Here is a 22,376-nt window from a genome sequence, read left to right as displayed (position 1 = left end):
GCAAGTTTACTGGTGATTCAAAGCTTGCACCACACTGCCAGAATCCAGACCCAAAAATTCCTTCAAGCCACCCTGCCTGCCCCAAAGTGTTAAAGCAATACCACATTTCACACACAGCATCCATACCTGTCGGGCAAAAAGTGCTGGTCCTGTCCGAGTCTCTTCCAAACTTGTCCTCTTGTGCTGGGATGGAAACTTCCCGTCCAAGTGTCACCTCCTGTCTCAGTTCTGCCCTTTGTTTTCCCTGTTTTCCCAGATCTTGAGACACACCTGCTTTTCCCTGTGTGCTGTTTCTTCTTGGGCTTGGGGTTTGCTTTTTTTTTGTTTTGCTTTTCTTTAGGAACAAATTAAACAGCCTGCAAGCAATTCTCAGTGAGTGAGAGAAAGAACCTTTTGGCTTGTGGTGATTTAATCAAGCAAACCCCGTGACCTCCCTTTCCTGCGATCAGTGGGAACTGATCCCTTCTCCACCAGTGCAGGGTGGAGTTGCAGCTAAAAAGCACAAGCTTGAAAGCTGGAGGGGCAGGACAGGTCTTCCTTCTCCGTTTGTTGTGTCAGAGAACATGGTGATTCCTGCTGCTCTGAAACACGGAGGTGACCTCTGGCCAGGAAGGAACCTGGAAATATTTTCTAAGTGATTTCCTGCTGTTGGGGGGGAAAGTGGATGTAAGGGACACTTGGGCGGGGGTGCTAACAGAGCTTCTGGGGAGTGTGATTTCAAGATGATCAGAACACTTTCTTGGTCACCAGGGGTGTGGAAGTAAAAGAAATTACTTTTTTTTTTGTTTTTTTTTTAACCCAGGGTAAACTGTTCTGAGAGTCTCAATTTTCACTATGCAGAATAATCTGCACCCTACAGCTGCTCCTCAGACTTTCAGCTATGGTGCCTTTCATTCCAAGAGGTGCTGAGATATTCTGCAAAGTAATAATGGAGAGCCATTCCATATGGAGCTTGTGTTCAGCAGCACCCCAGCAATACAGCTGTGCCACAAGGGCTCCTTGTCAAGGTGCAGAAGAAATCTGAGCAGGCTCATGCATCAAGAAGAACAACTTTTCCTGGAGCAGCCCATAAATTGTGCTGTGCAGGTCCTTTTGCCTCCAGCTGGGGCTCTTAGAGTGGATTTTTCAAGCATTAGCCAAATGACTGCACCCCTGGGAGATGGTGAAGGTGCCCCACAGTTCAGTCCTGGTTATGCTGATTAATGAAGGACACTCTAATGGCTTCCTTAGAATCACAGAATCATAAAAGGGTTTTGGTTGGACAAGACCTCTAAGATCATGGAGTCCAACCATTAATGCTGCCAAGTCCAGTGCTAAACCATGTACCTAAGCACCACATCCATATCTTTTAAGTCCCTCCACCACTTTCCTGGAAGATGTGTTCTTCGTTGTTGTCTCTCCTGGCTTTGCATCATCTCTGATGTTCTTGCAAGGTAACTGCAGTCCCATGGCCCAACATCAACCCATCAGATGGCCCATGGCATCTCTCATCTCTGATGAGAGGTATCAGCTTCTTCCTCTTGACTGTACAAGTAGCTGAGAACAGCTTGTCCCTCTGTGTTTCAGGGTCTGACTGGGGTGTGTGTGGACCATATTTCTGAGGGTGTCTTAAGATGGAAAATTGCACCCAGAACTCCAGATTCTACATATAATAGCACCCTTCTTTCTGCACACAGCAAGGATTTATTTTAGCAACCTGGTGTCTCCACTCAGGATCACTTTTAAGTTACTCCACCTGATCCAGGTCATACTGCAAAATCAAGAATGGACATTTGGACATTTCACTGCTGAATACACCTCACCCACATGCTCACTGACATATACTTTTTCTAGCAACAGAGGAGAGAAAGAGAGAGAGAGGAAGCCTGGGCAACACACCCCATCTTTATGCGCTTTTGATTAATGAGTGTGATCTATATTTCCTTCTATTTAACAGCAACCTCAGTATCTGGGCATTGCACTACCTATATCAATGGAAATCATTCTTACCATGGGTCACTAGAAAGAAGAAAGCAGGTATTTTACTTTATCACAAACTTGTCCTGTCATCAAGGAATGTCATGGCTAGCAATGCTCTAATGTGCACGTGGACAATAAAGGGATATTTCAATTGATTTCAATTGTCCTCGTGATCCTGGCAGATAGCAAAGAATTTACCTTTGCTCATACCAGGGGGAGCAAATCCTGACTCATTTTGCTGTAAAGTGCTGAGAAGGAAGGAAGTAATGAAATGTCTCATTATACATCTGACCTGAGGAATATATTTAGAACTGACTCTAGTGCTGAAGGCTGCATAGTCTCACACCAAAAGGAGCAACATGCCCTGCACTGTCTCCCTGCAGCCAGTGGTCAACTGAGACTACTTATGTTCGTAAATAACGTCTCTGAAGATGACTTTTTTTCCTGAAGCACCAGGAATTCATTGCAGTGACAGAACAACCAATTTGGGTATTCAGAGTACTTCAGTTGTACACTGCCATCACTCATCTTTATGGGTTTCTTTTAGGTTGAAGTGATTTGGGTTTATAATGAGGATTTTTTTAGGCTAATTACCACGCTTGTATGAATTTCATCATAGCAGGATGATCACTACAATAATATGTAATGTAACCATCTAGTTGTAAATGGCCAAGAAGATAAATGGATATTTTATCTTCTAGGGGGAAAAAAAAAAGCACAGACAAAGAATATGTGGGAAACTGAAGCTGAGAAATTTAATTTAAAGCAAAGATCCATATTTTTCATAATCCCAGCAATCAATTATGCATATAAACCTCCATGTGATTCACTAATACTTGTCATCTTTGTATGAAAGCTGGCTGCTTTCCTTAATTTTTCTTCATTTTTTGGCTAAGATAGAGATACAACTACCTGACATCCTTAATAAAGGACCTACTCTTTCAGCCTTTAGACTTACTGAGTTCTTTTATTATTAAATTAGGGCTCTGGCTGCCTCAGTGGTCTGTGGTTTTAACAACATGTTTTGTCTGAGGTTATGTAAAGCTTCATCTGCTAAAAGCAGTTATTGACAATAGGCAACCAAGGGCCTTCGTAGCTGATCGGAAATCCCAGTGCACAGACCCAGGCCAAAGCAGGGACTTGTGGAGAATGATGGAGAACTCATTGAGCTTCTGTGAAAGCCAATCAAGGAAGTGGAAAACGCCTGTTACTGGTAGCCTTTGTGCTCGTGCGATTGTTGGATTTCCCTAGCAGAATACATGCGGTAATTCCTCCAGGGAGTTCTGAGTCCCTTCCCACAAAGCACAACCCACCCATCCCTTTCTGAAACTTCAAGCAGCTTCCTCTGGGTTAGCTGGGCCCTGTTTAAAATGGATGGGTGCAGGCAATGGCCTGTTTTCCCATCGTTTCATCTGACAATGGACAATGAAGGAATTGTTTTTTTTAATGGTGCACTACCAAGCAGAAGTGATCATCACCCTAGAGGCTTGGGTGTGGAGAGCTCTGCAAAGCTGTATCCTACATAACATGGGGCTTCAAGACTCCATAAAATGTAATGTGCTGTGGCATTTCCACTTATAATTATCTGCTCATAAAAGTAATTAATGGAATTAATAGTAACAACACAGAGAAACCCAGCTGTCAGGAGGGTACCTTTGTGTTGAAGGTATACAGACCCCAAGCTCCAAGAGAATGGGGCAAGTAGTAGCTGAAAATACACAGATGGGACAGGATGTGTTCACAAGGAATGGTCCTGGTCCTGACATGTCAAAGGGACAATGCTCAGGCTAGACATGATGGGTGCAAGAGCAGACATCAGCAGAAGGAGGTGGAAGAATGTTGTCATCATCCAGAAGGTGCCACCAGTGAGATGGACAGAACCCATGGAGATGGAGGGTAGAGGGTATCTCCTGGTGCTGGAGGCAAGCAGAACCTGCAGGATTCAGGCAGGGAATCCCTTGAAGTGTTAAGCTTCAGTGATGCACAGACTTTGGTATGGGAGCATCTCACACACATGAAGAACTTATCTGGGATTGCTTTCAGGGCCAAGACCTCCCTTTTGGAGTCTGATGGATGTGGCCATAGTCCAACATGGTGGGGAAGTTCATGTGATTGACTGTCATTCAAAAAAAGGGTGCTCCTCTCCTGGGGCAAAGGGTGGGAGGGTATAGGGAGGGAGTTCCAGGAACTCTTCTTCTCATCTTGTCTCCATGACAGGGACAAAACTGGGGAGATAGATTATGTGTATACTGTCTTTCCTTGTGTTCTCACGTCCTTTCACTCAATACTCAATTTACCCAGTACTGATTTATTTACAGGAGAGAGGAAGCCTTGCATAGGTAAGTGTTGGGAAAGTAAACTTGGCTAGGAAAACATACCTTTAAAATCCTTGCTCTGACAGCAAATGTAATCTATGAGATTTAGGTACAATACCTTGGGCAGGTCCCCAAAGTGTTTTCCAAGCTTAGAAGGTGAAGAAGAAGGAAGTGGGTATCTGTGAGAGACTCCAAGATGAAAGAACACAGGCTGTGCAGCCACATCTGATTCCATCACACTAACTGAAGTCCACATCAGGGCATTGTGTATATATTTAGATTTTCATATCCTTTCCAGTGAAAAGAGACTCTTTGACTCAGTCAGAACATCTTTGTGGATCGTGTTGGTTAAGAGCATTCTGGTCATACAGCTGCTTTCCAGTCACCCCTCTGCCCCAAATGTCCACCACACCAAATGTCCATGGGAGCTTTGGAGGCACACGGATGACTAGAGGTAATTGAGCACAAAGAATGGCAGATTCAGAAAGGATTTATGAATTCCAGCTTGCAGAGAATCCATATGTATAAAAATAAATAGTCCATTGATTCATCAAGGCAATAATTCTTTTGCACAGAAAATGTCTAAGCAAAGCACAAACCTCTGGCTATACAGAAACCTTTGCATTTGGTACAATTCCATATGAAAGGCATTTATTTTGTGTGAATCTGATCTTTTTTCTCCTTTGCAGACATGTTGTGATCATCACATGTTCCTTCTGACACATAAGTCCAGGACCTAGACCTACCTTTTCATTAAATCAAATTCTTCTTTGCTGTCCCTCCTTGCTCTGGGACAAGAAGCACTCTTTCTGCTGTCAAAAAGAAGACAGCAATGCCACAAAGATCCCTTGGCCACACATCCTTTGCACTCATAAGAGACAATCTCATGTATTGGGAGAGGAAAACTGATTTTTAGCTTTGTGTATTGTGACATTTCTTAATTTCTTAATTTCTTCTATAACATTTTTAGGCTGATCTCACAGTTTCTCTGGAGGGCAGAGTGTGGCAAATGAGTGTTTTAAGGTCTGTTAAAGAATCACCACCAAAGGTATTGGCAAAAGCAGTTTTAATAAAACAGTAAAAGTGCAACAAAGTTTATTGGCAAGGTTCACTGTCCTACTTAACTGGACAGTTAAAACACACAGAGAAAAAGCAAACTAAAACCAAAAATCAATCAACCTAAACCTGAAATTAATCCCAAAATTATCTATATGGAGGCTGATGGAGAATCTGTGTGGGGGAAAAGGGTAAGGATATAAAGGACTAAGGGAAGACCTTCCCATTGAGTCACAAAGTTCAGAGTAGATCCCCTTTCTAAACTAAGCCCCAGACTTGACCAACAGTTTAGGCCTAAAAGGTTTAGCAACACTGAAATTTAGCAGCACCTAGTCTATAGTTCAGTTTAAAAAATTTAACAAAATATTCAAATAGAATTTCCTACAGACACAACAGTAACTCACTTATAGGCCTAACGTATGTACAAATCTGCAGTGCTTAAACATCTGAAAGAGCAACATTCATAGTGTTTGCATATTCACACTCTCAAATACACAGACCTAAAGGAGGGAGTACAAGGATACCTGTGAAAACTCCCTGAATTCAGGGAAATACTGATTCCAGATGCCTTTGCACCTGCTCAACGGGTGAAGGGTTGAATCTCAAGGAGTGAGGATCTCAGCTCAGGATCTGTCACTGTCACTCAGCTGTGGTCCCCCAGGTATATCCAGCCTGGGAGTTGTGTGGCTCAGAGAGGCCCCACTCAGAGGGAAGTGCTGATCTCAGCCCGCTGCAGTCTGGAGAGCTCAGAGGGTCTCACTTTGGACACTGTTCAGAGAGTCACAACAGAGCTGGTTTTGGTCACAGTAGTTTTCCATCTTGGCCGCAATTCAGGTCGGTAACTTTCTTTGAAAGTTCAAAATCAAAAATGTTCCACCTGGGTGGTTATTCAGGTAAGAAAAATAAGTTCCCAGAGGGCTCCTTAGTCAGCACAAGCTCCTGAGAGCAAACAGTGTTTCAGACGAGCTCAGAGGAGCTCAGCCCAGGGGCTGTTCATCAAGGCCGATTTTTAATGAGCATTTCTGAGACCATGATGAACTCCAAGAGGGAGTGGGGGATGGACCACCACACAGACATATTCCAATTCTTGTAATCTCAAAGTTAATAAATACCTGCATGCTTCTTCTCAGGGAGGGGCTAAAGAACAAATACCTAAGGACAAATACGTTTCATTTGGCTGCTTAGCAGTCTGTAAAGCTGTCCAGATAGTCAAACACAGCAAAGTGGTTGACAAGTACAAGGTGAAGACAGTTGTCAGGCCAGCAGCCAGACAGAGCCAGGCAGGAGTCATGGGGTTTGAGTGATGGTGTTAGGAAGGAATGGAAAGTACAGAAATGAATTGGAGGCACCATTGGGAAATAGGTCTGTTGGAAATGCAAGAAAGAATTGGGAACAGAGCCTTAGAGAGGACACAGAAAAACTAGAGCAGAGTCTAGGGAAGGTGAGGAGGCTTGACTTGCTATGGTGAGTATTATAGGAAATTTGCAGTAGAAGGTGTTGGATAGAAAGCTGGGGGAAAATTCCTTACCTCTATGGTTCATAAAACAACTTTTTCTTTTTACAGTTCTAGGCTAAGCAGGTGGAGATTGCTGAAGAGTCCCAAATGCTCCTGCACCCTAAGGACTCTGGAGAGAGACACCCAGGCCAGCAACCAGAATATGGGGCACAGCAATGAGCCCGGAGCCAGAGCAGCACATAAAGGCACCCTGGCTCCACTGGAGGAGCATTTAAGCAGATTTTTATCTGCGTACTGGAGGTGAAGAGGCAGTTCACCTGAATTCTCATCTTCTAACAGATTTCCTTGTTTGCTTAAAGCCCTATGAAATGAGGAAACTCTGCCGTGTAAGAGCAATAAGGAAGGGTAAAGTTTATTTTCTTCATAGAGTGGAAGGAATCTGGTACAATTTAACCACTTATCAAGAAAATGCTGACAAGAGCCACTCCCCCCAAGAGGGGACCACCTGCTAGAATTTTTGCACTGGCAAGTTTCTGTTAGATAAACTTTCACCAAGAGGCTTTGTTTTGCACTGGATCCGTGATGTTCATGAATCTCTTTGCCGATTTTTACTCAAATAGATGAGCCATAAGAAACTGAATTCTACTGCAGATCAGAACCATCAAGCTTTCCATGGGCATGGAATCTCCAGCACATCTCCTGGTTGACTTGCAACAGCATATTCCCAAGGAAGTTTTAACTGACAAATTCCCAGACAAACCAATGAAAAGGCATATTCTGACAGATCTAGAACTTGGATTTACAGCTGCCTGTGAAGAGGCTTAACCTATAGGGGAAGGAGAGACCCAGGGAGCAGAGGCTGGCTGCTCCTTATGTGAGCTCACTGATGGGCACAGCCCCGGGGCACCCAGGCAAGGAAAGCAGAGCAGCTCTGCTGACCAGGTTAGTCCTGGCCAGTCCCACCAAATGAGCCCAGAGCAAAGCTGCAGGTCCAAGGTGAAGCCAGAGGTCACTTCAGTATGTCCCTGTTGGGATCAGCAGGGTATAAGGCTGGGCACATGTAGACATACAATGTGGCTTGGCCAAGGACCGAGGGAAAGCATAAATGTGGCTCCAGTCCAAAGCAGGTTTTCCAGTGAGGTGTCTCCCAGCTCTTCCTCACACCTTGGCTGTCTTCCCAGCAGTGTGATCCCTGGTTACACAGCTGTACCATTGCAGAGCTGACCTTGGGCAGAGGGAAGCCTCAGAGGAACAAAGAGCTTCCAAAATTGGTGTCAGAGCCACAACAGTTGTCTTTAAACATCTGAATCTATAGGAATTTACTACTGGGGGTATTTCAGTGTGTAGAGATGCAGTTACATGGCAAAACTCAAAGTTACCTAAACCAAACATCTCAAGAGGCAGCACCTAATATCTGAGCATCTGTCCTACTATAACACTTTGCCCTCAGTTCTGTGTCCTGTCTTGCCATTACACACAACAGGGACTGGTTGCCTTGGGGCTCAGATCCAGCTGAAATAAGAACAAAGTGCAATAGACCAGGTATTTGAGTACCAAATCACTTACTAGGCCTTGGTAGATACAGGATCTTCTCTCAGCAGCACCACTTGGAGGCTTTTGCCCTGGTGGGGGCCTCGATTGCACTGATGGCTTTAGTTTGCCATGCCTTCTGTGATGAAAAAGAAAGAAAAAAAAGGAAAGGGACCAATAGGGAAAGACAGATCAGAACAGTGAAAAAATCTCGTTTATTATCAAGGAAAATACTCATCTCAGTGTGAGGGTACAAAGGAGTAATTGCTAAAGGGATGAAATGCCACTCACAATCCTGATTTGCAACTCAGTTTCCCAAATCTGAGACCAAAGTTTGGCTTTTGTTTGGCTCTTCTCTCATTTGCCAGCACCAAAAACACCTCTGTGGTATGGAGTCACACCAGTCTGATCCCTTAGGCTAAGCTTGGCATCTCTTCCACCCATGCAGAGCTGATGTAGGGGTTGCTGAAAAGGAACCTAAAAGGGTTTGGCCAGATAAGGATGGTGGTACAGACTCACATCTCTTGGATCTGCTGGGACTGCACTGTGTTGGTATTTCTGAGGTAAAACAGGTATGGGGGTAAGGTGCAGCAGTTTTGGCTGGAATGTACTTGTGCTTTAAAAAAAATCCCAATTCTCTGGCCAAAACTACGTTTCTGTAGGGATGTCAGTACTTAATTGTCACTTCAGGTGCCAAGTTCCGTGTCCCATATCAATGATGCCACTCTTAATTTCTCTGAAAGTCCTTATCAGCCATTGCCCAAGCCTATAGACACCTCTGCCTGCTGAGTACTTTTTTGGATAAATCCATGTTCAGCTTTACAGATTCTTAGAGAGTCCCTTCCTGAGGAGCTCCATCTGAACCAGATGTTATCCATGCAGGGAGGCATTTATGTGGATTACAGACTGATCCTGGTCAAGTCAAATACCTTGGGCTGCACTTTCCAGACTTGTTTTCCCCCAATAGCCTTTCAGAGCTCACTTCTAGAAATGACTGGGAAGCCTGTGGGATTGTGGCTCAGTACAGAACCGATCTGGACAGAAAACTCTCACTGTTCATCCCAAAAAACCCTCCAAGAGAAAAAGAGGAACACAAGACAGGGCAATACCAAACAATCAGGTAAACACATCCCAAAAATGCTGTTTATGGATTTAAAAGGTCTCTGTGTTTATTAACCAACACACCTGGCTCTTTTCTTAGTGCAACACAAAGGTGGTTCTTTCTGAATGGTTGGCACACAAATGGATTAAAAATATCAACAGTGGACTGTGTATATGAAAATAAACCTCAATCTTAGCTTACAGAGGGCATTCAGCAAACTCAGCTGACATTGGGCATAGGTTTGACCTTCTTACTGGTCCCAGTTGAACAGAAAGGACAGAAATATTTAGCTTGAATTTTCTCTCACTCCACTTTTGTGCTAACATAACTTCGTTGGAGCCAGAAGAAATCCTTTGTTGACAAGGGTGGATGGAGAGGACTATTACACCTGTGCACTGGCAGGTGGAGCTCCTCCTCTGGGACTCTTCCTCCTCAATCCCACATCCCTGAACATGCTGATCCTTACAGAAGGGCTGATACCTCACAGGCTCCCTCTCAGCCCAGTTTTTGGAGTATCTAATCTGTCCAAAGGACTGGGGAGTGGAGACTGAAGATAGTTGAGATTAGAGGTGGCTGAATGCTGGATTTTGCCTCCAACTGAAATTCATCACATATTGTAAAACATATATCCTGCTCTGGGACCTTAAATGAGAATCTCTAATAGGATCTCTAAGAGAAGGAAATATAAGGAAAATATTTTGAAATAAAAAAACACTTTAATTTTCTCATAAATGATACTGAGACCGAGGCAGAGCCTTATCCAGGGGTGTGGATGATTTATATCATCTTTTCCAGCTGGCTTCTAGCATGTGTAATGCTGTCAGTGTTCCATCCATAGATCTGTGGAGTCAGGCACATTTCCACAGCACTCCATTTGTGACAAACTAACATTTCTCAGCTAAAAAACGTCCATGAGTCACGAAGAAGACTCACAAGCTCCCAGCACTGGTTTTTCTCCTTGTTCCCATCTGCACACAAGGCTGATCCAGAGCAAACCTTCTACCTTTGTCTGGGTCAGTTGCACATTTCCTGCATTTATTGTTTGCCCGCTATCCTTCCTGTTACGAAAGGGAAGCTGGCAAGATAAATTCATTGGGACTGGTCTGCACTTGAAAGCACTGTCCCTGTCCTAACCCCAGTGAGGAATGAGGATGTGTTCTGTCCCCTGACACCCCTCAGAAGGGTCTCTCAGGGGTGAAGCTGTGCTGGTGGCAGCAGGTGAAGGGGATGTGGATTAGGGGGACATGGTTGGGTGGATGTGGCACAGTCCCTACTCTCTCTCCTTTCCCCAGATCCTTTCCACAGCATCTAGTTCAGCACACTCAGGCTCAGAGCAGAGCCCCTCGCTGCTGCTGGGCTTTAGTTCTGCCAAGGGCTACACAGCATTATCAGCCAATGATTATTTATCTGGGCAGCACCAATCTGTGCACACATGGCCACAATGTCCACTCCCACGGCCAAAAATCAAGGTCAGGTGGGACAGACACCAATCTCCCCATACCTTGGTGTGACGAGCAGCTTTTGCTTCCTCCTTCTGCTCTGAAGCTTTACAGTTAGCTGCTCATGTGGAGCACAGCCTAGCTTTCACTTCAATTCTGCTTAAAAATCCACATCAATGCAGCTCAAAAAATCTGACCAGCCTGAGCTGCGTGCTCCTTTTGGTTGCAGGTTGTCTAGTTTCATCTACAAAGGATGCTTGTAGGATGTATCTGAGAGGCTTCAGATGAGCAAAGTCTGTTTGTCTTGTCTTGAGTAAACAGGTGATACTCTCTGATAAGCAGACAGGATAGCAGCAGGAAGGAAAACCTGAGGTATGGGTGTCCAGCAGCATTGCTGGCTGAGCGAGAAAATAAATCTTGCCTATTTTTTGTGGTAGGGAGAGTCAGGGAAGCCTTTCATCCAGCCTGCTTGTTTTAAAGGGAAATGTTTCCAAGAACGGAATATTTACTTAATACTAAACTGCAATCTTTGCCAAGCATTGAAAATTATAGGTTTAGATGTAGTTGTCTAGCAAGAGCCTGTCTGACTACTTTTATATTAGAACTGCTGAAGAAATTCAGAGATTTTTGTACCAGACTCAAAATTTGCCAGACAACTCTAGCCATCTTTTCTAACTGGGAGAACTAAGACATTGGGAACAGTAAATTACCAACAATATTCAAAGTTCTTAAGAGACACAGTTCTTCCGAACAGGGCAATCATTGCTCAGTCCTTCCTGGATCCCTGTCCCAGGTTTAAACTGAGCTTTTAGCTGGTCTAAGCCGCATCAGGACTGCATGGCATGCTCCAGACAAGCTGCCCTAGCAGGTCATGACTGCTATAAGTGAGCCTGGCTGCTCTTGCTCCCTTTGTTCTCCCCTTTCCTTGCACCCAGAGGATTCAGCCCATGGAGCTGGCAGGCAACCTTGGGGATGTTTTCTGAGTTGGCTTTTGTAGCCTCTGTGTCAGGATGAGGCAAAGTGGCAGATGGAGGAACTGGTTGAGATGCCACTGGTCAGGGACAAGAAAGGGACATGGTTAAGAGTATGAGAGTATCAGTTCCATTCAACCCCATGTGTCACACAGAGGAGAGGAAATAAAGTCTAGTGAACTCACCCACATTAATTTTCCTGTTTTGATTGGTTTCAGCAGAAAATTTGTATCGTCCCATTTAAATATTATATTTAGAGAGGAATTTTGCCCAGTGCTACCAAGAAATCCTTGTTTTATTCAGACAAGCAAGATGTTTGCATAGATACTTCTCATGGGACCTCAGGCACAGCTCCAATGACTTTCTTTAGATGTGAAGGGCAAATCCTTTTAAATCAGTTCATTCCTCCCTTTGGGAGATGTGCAATTCCATTTTGCTTCCTAAGCAAATGAGGAAGCACTCCATGCTGTCAACCCAGGGGACTGCCTTGCACTGCAAATGAGTTTTCCATCAAGAAGGACCCTCTAACTCCCTGTGCATATGGGAAATTTTGAGGGAATTAATGAACATCTTTTTGTGCCAGTCTCTGAGCGATGCTTGCTCTCTGCTCCATGTGCCCTGCACTATCTGCAGTGAGCAAGCAGCAGCTCTGGATGTGCCTTCAGGTCTCATCCTGATCCTGGGAAGCTGCATGCAGCTCTTCTATTCCCAAAGTGAGCAGGAACTGGAGTTTTCCTGGTGCTGCAAGTCCACGAGCACCTTTAGGATCCTGGGGACAGACAAGGTGCCCGTGGGAGCCGGGTGAGCTGATTTGTGTTTATGCAGCAGCACAGCTGTGCAGGGACTCTTGTTTTCGGGAGCAAAGTTCTCATTAATTTTATGAGCACAGCAGCTCTTGGAATGCAAGAGCTAAAATTCCCTATGCACTCACAGGGAGGGTGAGTTGCCCAGGCTTTAGGGTAGACAGTGGTTAATAGGATTTAATAGGTACCCACCAGACGTGGGCTCAGATGGGGTGGGTCACTAGGAAACCACCCATCTTGAGTCATCCCAGCCAAAAACCTGGGAGAAGGAAACCAAACTGGGCACTGGTGCCCTGGCAAAGGATGAATCGGTTGATTTTACAAACAGTGGGTTTTCAAAGGAAGAAAAGGAAAATGTTAACAGGAAGATAATGAGTTACACAGGATACCGAATCACTTCTGCAAAGCTTGATCTGAACTGGTGACTGTCCTTATCTCAGTGTCCCCAGGGAGGCAGCTGTGAGATCAAAAGCTCTGGAAGTTGGGAAGGTGGGTTTCGAGTGCGATGAGCTGCGCAGGTCTCTGAGGATCACAGGGAGTGCAGGGCTGGAGGTGCAGCCGAGGAAGGACAGACCCAGCACAGCCAAAATCTGCAGATTCTCCTCCCACAGGGGGGTGTGTGGGGAAGGCAACCCCTGCAAGCAGCACACATCAGTTCTCCGTCGGCTTCTGCCTCTGCTGCCCGCCCTGACTCTGCAGCTGCCAGCCAGGGATGGGCTTGGTCCGGTGTGTTTGTTCTAGCCTGCTTAAAGCAATTCGCGGTATTTATGGCTGATGCAGGGCCAAAAATATGTCCAACACACAGTCAGCTGGCTTCACTCTGAACTACACAAATCAAATCAGCCCTTAATTGAATTCCCCTCTGTTGAGGCAAACTGGAGCTCTCGAGCACTGGGATTTCCTTGGATTGTTCCCTCCGGTGAAGCTTTTGTGATATTTCACTCATGTGCCTGGCACCTCCTAAGGACCTCACATAGAGCTCTATGCAAATCGACTTAATGAGCTGGGGATGCTCTGGGCTGGCAAGAGGGAGGAGGAGGAGGATCAAGCCATGAGTGCGGTGTGTTCAGGTGCCAGCACCGGTGTCAAAGGCAGAACTCTGCTCTGCTACTGCCAGGGGATGTGAGACTCGCTGGATTAGACTGCTCTTTCCACAGTCCCACCGTGCTTGCACTCCTTGCAATAGAATCTAAATCTCCCTTGAATAAACTGCAGGACGAGCAGCCCCACGAGCCATGGGAAGCTTCTGCTTCTCTGGGAGCTCCGTGTTCCATGTGGGCATGTTCCTGCTCCAGTGCCTGCAGGGACTGGCCAGGGTAACACCGGGGTAACAGCCTGACCCTCGTTTCTCCCCTGCCAAAATGTCTGGTGCAGGTTTGAAGACAGTGGCCATGTTCAGCCAAGAGTCCCAGTCCTCAGGCGAGGTGAGGTGATGAGGCAGGTCCGAGGTCAAGCTGCAAAGTCAGTTTGCAGGGCGGGGGCAGGGTCAGAGTCAGGATCAGGGTCAAGGCAATCAGACTTAGTGATCTTAGAGGTCTTTTCCAACCTTAACGATGTCATGGATTTGTCTGGTGACCACTGGGCTGTTCCTAAGTCCAACCATTAACCCAGCACTGCCACCATTGACTGCCACTAAACCACGTCCCTAAGCACCACATCCTCATGCCTTTTGAACATTTCCAGGGATGCTGATTCCACCACTTCCCTGTGCAGCCTGTTCCAATGCTTGACCACCCTTCCTCTGCAGAAATTTTTTTCCAGATAACCAATCTAAATCTCCATTGGTGTAACTTGGGGCTGTTTCCTCTTGTGCTATTGGACACCCCTATGTGTGAGGCAGTTCCAGATATTGGGATCAGCTCTTGACTGTGCCAGCTCCAGTCTGACCCCAAGCCCTGGGAGACAAACCACTAAAGTGGGCAAGCTGAGGGTGCTGTCAGTACCTAATTTCCAGGCAGCATCCTACCATCTCCATGGACAGTGGGCACCCTTCCCTCAGTCATCCTCCTCCCAAGCTGGAGGTGATTTTAGGCAAGATCTTTTCACATATTTTCACTTTTTTTCACAGTAAGTGGTCATTCACCTCATACTCCTCCCCCTAAGACATTCCAAGACCCACAGGAACCTTTGCCCTTTCTCTCTCCTCTGAGAGGTGACAAGAAGAAGCTGAGCTCCCGTGTCACCACCTTTCTGCGGTGACAAGGGGCCATTTCTGGCATTTCAGCTGCCTTGGCTGCTCCCCATCTCGGGGCCAGCCTGCCACCTCGTGTTCAAAGCTGGGGATTTTCAGAGCGGTTTTGCATAGGACATTCAAAATGCCTCAGGCATTACTTAATTGATTTGTGTTTAGGATTCCTAAAGCCCAGAGGAGATAAAGAAAACCTTGAGGAGCTTCACTCTGTGGGGGAGCCAGGGTGCAACAGCAACTACCCCAATGTCCCCAGTGCTGGCTTTGGTGGCACAGCTTATTTCAGGTAGGTTCTTGCCTGGTATTTCACTGCTTAAGCAAGGGTGAGCACTCCTGGATCCCCAGCAGCTGTTTTATTTAGATTGTCCTTGCTACAGTGCAAGATTTGGGTCCGTTCTTGTTGTGGCATTCCCTGACCTGGACGTGATCCTTTTTGCCTTGAGCCTGGCCCATGATTTGCAGCACCCATACAGAAAAGCCCATGGAAGCTCTGTTGCTTTGTTTTACTGAAGCTCTCAAGGGTAATTGAGATGCTCATGGGCATCAGAGACAGAGAAATGAGCTCCAGGTTCCACCTGTGGGGCATCAGCAACCACCAAGTGGTGGCTGGGGGCCTGGACAGATGCCCAGGGTACCTTGCACAGCCCTAAATACCTGTTTGAGCCAAGGACTCCAGGTCCTCACACACCTCAGAGGCTTCATCTGAAACTGGAGCCTGCTCGCTTCCCACTTGGCTCCTTTAATTTCCATCACTCTTAACAAGCATTAAGTGTTCATTAGAAAGGATAGATGTTTATAGGGTGTAAGATTTTTTCCAGATTATTTTTTGATTTTCCTAAATACTCCTGAGAGTGTGACAAATCCTTTTCATAAATCCTATTAGTGGTTAATGAGCCCAGAGGGACATGTGCCATCATCTTGTTGAGCTCTGCTGTAGCTTTCTACAGAGATTCTCTTTTATTGCTCCCATCTTTCATAGCTTCTTTCTTATTTCCCTTTTCTTCACCATCACCCTTTCTACCCTTGGTATGCCATTTTCCTCCTGTCCCTGTTCTTTCTCAAGTAGTGGGATGTGCTCTATGTGCCCCACTCATGGGTCTGACCAACAGCACATTTGTGATGTATAGAGACTGCTGGATGGCAGGTAGGGCTGAAATATTCACAAAAAATTGCATTTGCTCAACTGTATTGACTTTTGCAGCTCCCAGCCAGGGAGTGATGGCAGCTGGGGCAGCTGTTCCCTGCTTTTGGCAGGGGAGTTGGAACTAGGTGTTCTTTAAGGTCCCTTCCAATTCAAACCACTCTAGAATCCCATGATCCCAGGAAGGCAGCAGTGGTGGATACATTGGGACAGCTGTAAAGGGTGATAGGTCAGAGACAGCTTAGATATGGGGGAAAATATTTTTTTGTCTTCTTGGTTTTGGATTTAATTTCTCACATAGGCCTAATTCCTCTTCTTCTTCCAGCATGACCATGCCAAAAGTCATTTTCTGGGGCTGAGTAGAGGCATCAGCTTCTTCCTGAAATGTGCTGGACATCACGTGGCATGTCCGTGTCTGGTGTAATCCACAGATGTCACGCTGAGATGGTGCAATTCTGCCTCTTGAGCCACCATGGGCTGAGCAAGGCAGAGTTGTGCTGCTGTGTCTGAAGTGAGCTTCCCTTTCCTTCTCCTGTGCCTGGGCCAGCTGGGAATTAGCCTGCAGGATCAGCTGTCTGTGTGTGCTGAGATGAATCAAAGGAGAGCTCGATGGTGATGATTTTTCCCCATTAGCAGCGGGCTGCAGACACAGTCTGGCACAGTGGCACCCATTGAATTCTGCCTGGGTATTGAAGAGCCTCTTGGCAGCCTGGCTGGAGGATGACTTATGGGTTTGTTTACTTGCTGGGCTTCCAACTCATGTTCAGTGCAGGCAAGGCTGAGTCAAATGTTCACATTTTGCTAATATGACATGTGCACATCAGGCATGAGGAAACACGCTGGAGCTGCAGAGACCCAGCCATGTGTGTGCACTCCTTGGGTTCCTTGCTCCTGCATACCAGTGCTGCTCGAGGCAGGAGGTAAGGCCACAGCAGACCCTGTTATTGACTCGAGCCTTGGCTGCTGACCTGCTTATCCAAGTGCAAAATGGTGTGTAAGATGATTAAATCATCTTCCAAAGAAGGCCTGGAATCCTGGCTTTTCCAGTAAACAACCAGGTAACTGTTTACTGGAACAATGTGAACCCTGGCCAAGAAATTGTGCAGAGCACTAAAAACATTGGAAATGACCCTATATGTCCTCACAGCAGCAAGTCCTTTAATAAGATGAAGAACAAGCACAAGGCAGATTTCCAATTACTTTAACATGCATAAAAAATCAGGTTGTGCCTGGTCATGGCTCTGTGATCTTACAGTGGAATTGCTATTTGGTACTGACTTGCTCTTGCATCTTTATTGCTTATTTAAAATGTGCCACTGCTTGGACTGGAGTTTTGTAATAGAGGCACTTTAGGCTTCCACGTCTCTTGCCTCAGAAAACATCACATTAAAACTTGCTCAGCTGTACAAATCCCAGCCCTGCAGACAGAATGCAAAACATCACTGGCGCCTTCCTGGGCTCCCTGCAAAGCACTGGCAAAGCTGACCCCAAATCTGCAGCAGTGATCACACCCCTGTGACTGTCCCCGCTCACCACGGGCTGTGACAATGCCCCTGCTGGCTTCTGCTTCGATGTGACAACCTCAGCAACACCAGATGGACCCCAGCACTGGAATGCACCTCCACTCCTCCACCAAAGTGTGTTTACCTCTGTTCTAGAGCACAATTTAAGATTATTAAGCAATTTCCTGCCTCCAGGAGCTGGGAATGGTGTTTCTGGCATGAGGAGGTGCTGGGCTGCACAGGTACTGCAACAAACTGATGTTGTCTTGCTCTTGATGTTGTTTGTGGTACCCAGAACTGCTGGGGTTTTGTGACAAGTGTCTCCTGTCCCAGCTTTGTCCCACTGTGTCCCGTTGTGGGGTGACATGTCCTCTTTTGCTAAAATCTAACTTGGTTCATGGACACAATATAATAGCCTTGAAAATAGAGGAGAATCTTCTCTCAGCTCACTCCTACAACCACTACCTCACCCAGGGAGCAAACCTGCCAAAATTGCCCTCAAATTCCCTAAGATGGGAATCAGGACAGAGCAACCCCAAGAATGCACATCAGGATATGGGCTTGCTTTTTCATTGAGACAGAGGGAGCTGCAAGTTAATTTTTTCTTTTGATTAGCCTTGTAGAATGCTTTATCCCAAGTTCAGACCTATCCAAGCATTGGAAGACTCTCTCTTGGACATTGAAGAACATCTTGTCAAGTCCTATAGGAAGACTCAGAGTCCTGAACTCTTGGCTGTGTGGGCTCAGGTGCTGAGGGACCAAGAAAAAACAAAGCCTGTTGAGCTGGGCCCTGCACAGGCTTGCTGGTGCTGCCCCCAGGGAGCCAAGGTGGCTGGTATGGGCCTGGACAGTGATGAGCTCTTGGCCCAGAGCAGCCTGTGGATAACTCAGTGACCTGTGGACCTTGTACTGGCAGCAGTGCAGAACTTCAACCAGCTCAGAAAAGGGAAGTTACATTAGTCTCGTGGAGAAGTTAATTGCCAACCCAAGCCTGGTCTGCAGGACTGGATAGTTGCCACTGGACAAACCTTTGTGACTGGATCAAGGACCAAGAATGTGGACAATCCCATCTAGGTTTTCCTTATGATCCCCTTCCTGTCTGGACCTTGTTTTCTCACAATCTTTGGTTTTCTCTTTGGAAAAGGTGTGTGCCTTTCCCTTCAGCAACCTTGTGGGTTGGAGCTGACCCCATGCAGAAGGGGTGAATGCTGCTGAGGTGGAGGCACCTTGTCAAGATTGGGAATTAAGATGAGCAGGGTTAGAGGGTGCTGCTTCATGGTGCTGCACACCTCTCCCAGCCATGGGTGGTGGCAGAGAACTGTGACATATTGGTGGAATATGGGAACTTTCTGAGCTCTTGATGTGTACAGATCATAGGTGGGCATTTCATTCTTACAGGTGAACAGACAGAAGGTGTCAGGACCAAAGGGCAAAAGCTTCTGAGGCTGTGGAAATCTGATAATCATTGGTACCCCTCACATCTGTTAGGTGCTTTGTGTTATAGAATTATAGAATGGTTTAGGTTGGAAGGTCGGAAGGGACATTTAAAGGTCCCTGCAATGAGCAGGAGTATCTTCAACTAAATCAGTTTTCTCAGAGCCCTGTCCCACCTGGCCTTGAACACCTCCAGGGATGGGGCATCTACAACTTCTTTGGGCAATCTGTTCCACCATAACCATTGTAAAGCACTTCTATCTAATTTAAATCAATCCTCCTACAGTTTCAAACCATCACCTGTGTACTATTCCAACACACACAGCTAAAAGGTTTGTCCTCCCATAATGCTCTAGACAAAAAGATCCTGTCTAAAAATATGTTTAACAGCATCATTCCTATATAGGCTCCTAACATGTGCCAGCACCCTTGGGAATTCCTATCTCTGGTAGGAGCTAGGTGCTAGCTATTGTTCACACATCTGGCTTCCAGCTGATTTTTTGGCAGAAGTGCAGGGACCTGGACTGGCTCGAAGAGAGCAAACACAAAATACAGGGTGTCCTGCATGGGAACAGGGTTGGGAGGGAATGTTCTGTGTCTGTGCCTCCAGCTCACTGAATCACATCACCCATGCCTGGAGTGCAGCCTCCACAGGGCGTGTTCCTGGCTCTGAGCCTCCATGCACAGCCTCCCTCTGTTCTCCTGGCACTCGTGGGGCTGAGCTGTCCCCAGCTCCACAGAGGATATAAAGAGGCTGACAAGAAGATTCCATAGGAACATGAGGAGTTTATCACAGTCTTCAGGGAGCTGGGATGAAGTCCTGGCAGAAATACACAGGGAAATAAAATATGACAGATAAGTAAATATGGCTAAACCAAGCCTAGTGCAAAAGAAGCCTGATGTTTTCAGTGTCACCTTCTTGCCCCTTCCAGTGCCTAAAGAGGGCTCATGGAAAAGAGGGAGAGTGATTTTTTAGAGGGGCAGATAGTGATAGGGAAAGGAGAGATGGTTTTAAAATAAAAGAGAAGAAATTTAGATTGATTATTGGGAAGAAATTCTTCCCAGTGAGAGTGGTGAGGCCCTAACACAGGTTACCCAGAGAAGCTGTGGCTGCCCCTGGATCCCTGGAAGTGTGCAAGGCCAGGTTGGATGGGGCTTGGAGCAACCTGGGATAGTGGAAGGTGTCCCTGCCCATGGCAGGGAGGTTGGAACAAGATGATCTTTAAGGTCCCTTCCAGCCAGACCATTCTGTGATTCTGCTATTGCCATGAGTCTGTGCCCAGATTTTCAGTACAAACACTTTGGAGCTCACCAGCTCTTTGCATATTTATTCTGATGGGGGCTGCATTTCTGCAAATGTAAGGTTTGAGCCTTTTTTCTCTTTAAATTTTGCATTTGATTTGCTAATGTCAGCCTCCAGAGGGCGAAAACCCTTCGGAGAGACGCTGGGAATCGCTCCAGCCAAATTGGAAGTGATCTGCTTGTAAAATTGTCATAAAGAATTCCCCTCCTCAAAATCCTACGTTTTCTGACTAATTTCTGTGACGTCTCTGGCTCTCAAGCCTGACCACTGCTGGGCCAGGGTGGGGTGAGGGAAGGGGAACATGAATTTCTGAGTCGAGGTTTCCTGGAAAGCTTTAGGGATGATGAAACTGGCTGGTGCGTTCTGTCATGTGGGAAGTTTTTTTGGTGGCTTGTCCCAAAAGGTGCTTCACAAACCGGAAACCACGGGTGATGCAGAAAAAATCCTAATGCTGATGATGCAGAAGTTATTTATTTCCAAATATCCTTGTAAAGTGCTGTGGGGAAAAAGGGGATCTGCCACTTGCCACAAAATCCTGCCAGATCAGCACATCCTGGCACTCTAACCCTAACCCAGACACCAAAGCCATGAAGAAACATACCCCAGAACACCCAGTTCTGGAACATATTAAAAGTTTGTTATGGCAAGGGTGGGATGCTTTTAAAACAACACACACATTGCTGCTTGTTCAAGACACCCAGTTCCTGGAAGTGCTGAGTTCTTGCTCTGAAAGAAAACCAAAACCAATCCAGATCTTTTGTGTATGTCTACAGAGAAACTGGAAAAAGTAGGAACTGGTGGCAATATCATAACCTTGGACAGTGATGCTATTGTTGAAAAAAAAGTGTTCTAAGACAGTATGGAGATAAGTTGGAATGAGACAGGAGCAGTTTGGGAGTGAGAAGGGAAATGGTGCTGAGGAAGAAGACTGAAGAAATGGGATTGCTGGAGCCCTTAGTGTAAGGTATAATTCAGTGTATATGTGCACACACATAGCTATACCTCTAATAAACCCAGTCTAAATAGTGTAATTCACTTCTGGAGTTTATTTATGGTGAGATGGGAGGTCACAAGCCACAGGCTTGCCCCAGGCATGCTGCTGAGCTACGGGAGGATGTTGCTATCAGCAGCAGTGACACAGCACCACTGCATCCATCCTAGCACCATCACTGAAACAGGCTGAGTAATTAAATCATTTACTGCTACATTTCTGTCAGATCTCATTACACAGCACCTGAGTTATTTTTCCAGTTGAGTGGTTGCCTGGATCCTACCGTGGTGATGCTAAATATCCCATCCCTGATGAAAACTCTGGCAGTATCCTCAGAGGGTATATTTGGTCAGGGCTGGCATTTTTTTCTGCAGCAATAATGCTGTCAGGATATAATCCTGATGTGGAAGTGGCCCTGCCTCATCCATCATCAGCTCACCATGGGCAGAAGAGGAGAAGTTCAAAGAAGGGATGCAGGGAAGATCAAACATGAGTAGGTCAGGACTTCTTGTCCTCAAAAAAGAGGTGGGTGGAAACATGGTGAGGCTGTTCAGTGCTTCAGCCAATGACAAATAAAAATAAATAAATAGATCGATGGATAAGGGCATCAGCTGGGGTTTCCAGGCTCAAAACAGACAAGTCAGTCAGTGTTTGGTACAAGGTGTGACACAGAAAGCTTTGGATGGCAAAGGCTTGTCCTGTTTTCTCCAAAGAATACTGGGTGGTCACAGGAGAGAAACCCACAGAGGGTCACCCAGCACCCAGAGAGCCCAGGAGCTGCAGACTTTCCCCAAACCACAAGCAGACTGAGACAGGAGGGTTTGCAGAGGAAATTACATCACCTGTGATTATGCATTTCCCAGAAATCTGCTTCTGGAGCCAGCGACAGAACCATGGGAAACTGGGACATGGTGCAGCCTGGTACATCAGCCCTGTCCCATTCCTATAACCCTCAGGCTGATGTAAAACAACTGCAGCAGGGACAGCCTTGGCAGAGCCCTTGCAGCTCACCTCAGCTGCACTGTTTCTCACCTTGCTTTTGTGGCACAGGTGCGGGAGGTTTGTGCCAGCACAGATGGTGTCCTGATGCCAGTGCAGTTAGAGAAACACCTGGAAACACATTCCCCATGTTCATCCATCTGTGATATGCCCAGCTAAGGGGTCTTCCCTATGCCTCAGCTGTCTC

At 46.2% G+C, this 22,376-nt stretch overlaps 1 protein-coding gene across 2 annotated transcripts in view; it reads right to left on the bottom strand.

Moving 5' to 3' along the window:
* The window catches only part of ADGRF5 (adhesion G protein-coupled receptor F5), a 41,495-nt gene extending 40,930 nt beyond the window's left edge, over nucleotides 1–565 (bottom strand). For both annotated transcript variants that reach the window (XM_014872945.2, XM_088162501.1), the window contains exon 1: nucleotides 127–565. The gene's annotated coding sequence lies outside the window, so the exon portion shown is untranslated. The remainder of the gene's footprint in view (nucleotides 1–126) is intronic.
* Between the last annotated feature and the right edge of the window lie 21,811 nt (nucleotides 566–22,376).

The sequence above is a fragment of the Sturnus vulgaris genome, chromosome 3 (genome assembly GCF_052056855.1).
Source record: "Sturnus vulgaris isolate bStuVul1 chromosome 3, bStuVul1.hap1, whole genome shotgun sequence".
Taxonomy (NCBI): Eukaryota; Metazoa; Chordata; class Aves; order Passeriformes; family Sturnidae; genus Sturnus; species Sturnus vulgaris.
This window is presented reverse-complemented; position numbering and strand designations above follow the sequence as displayed.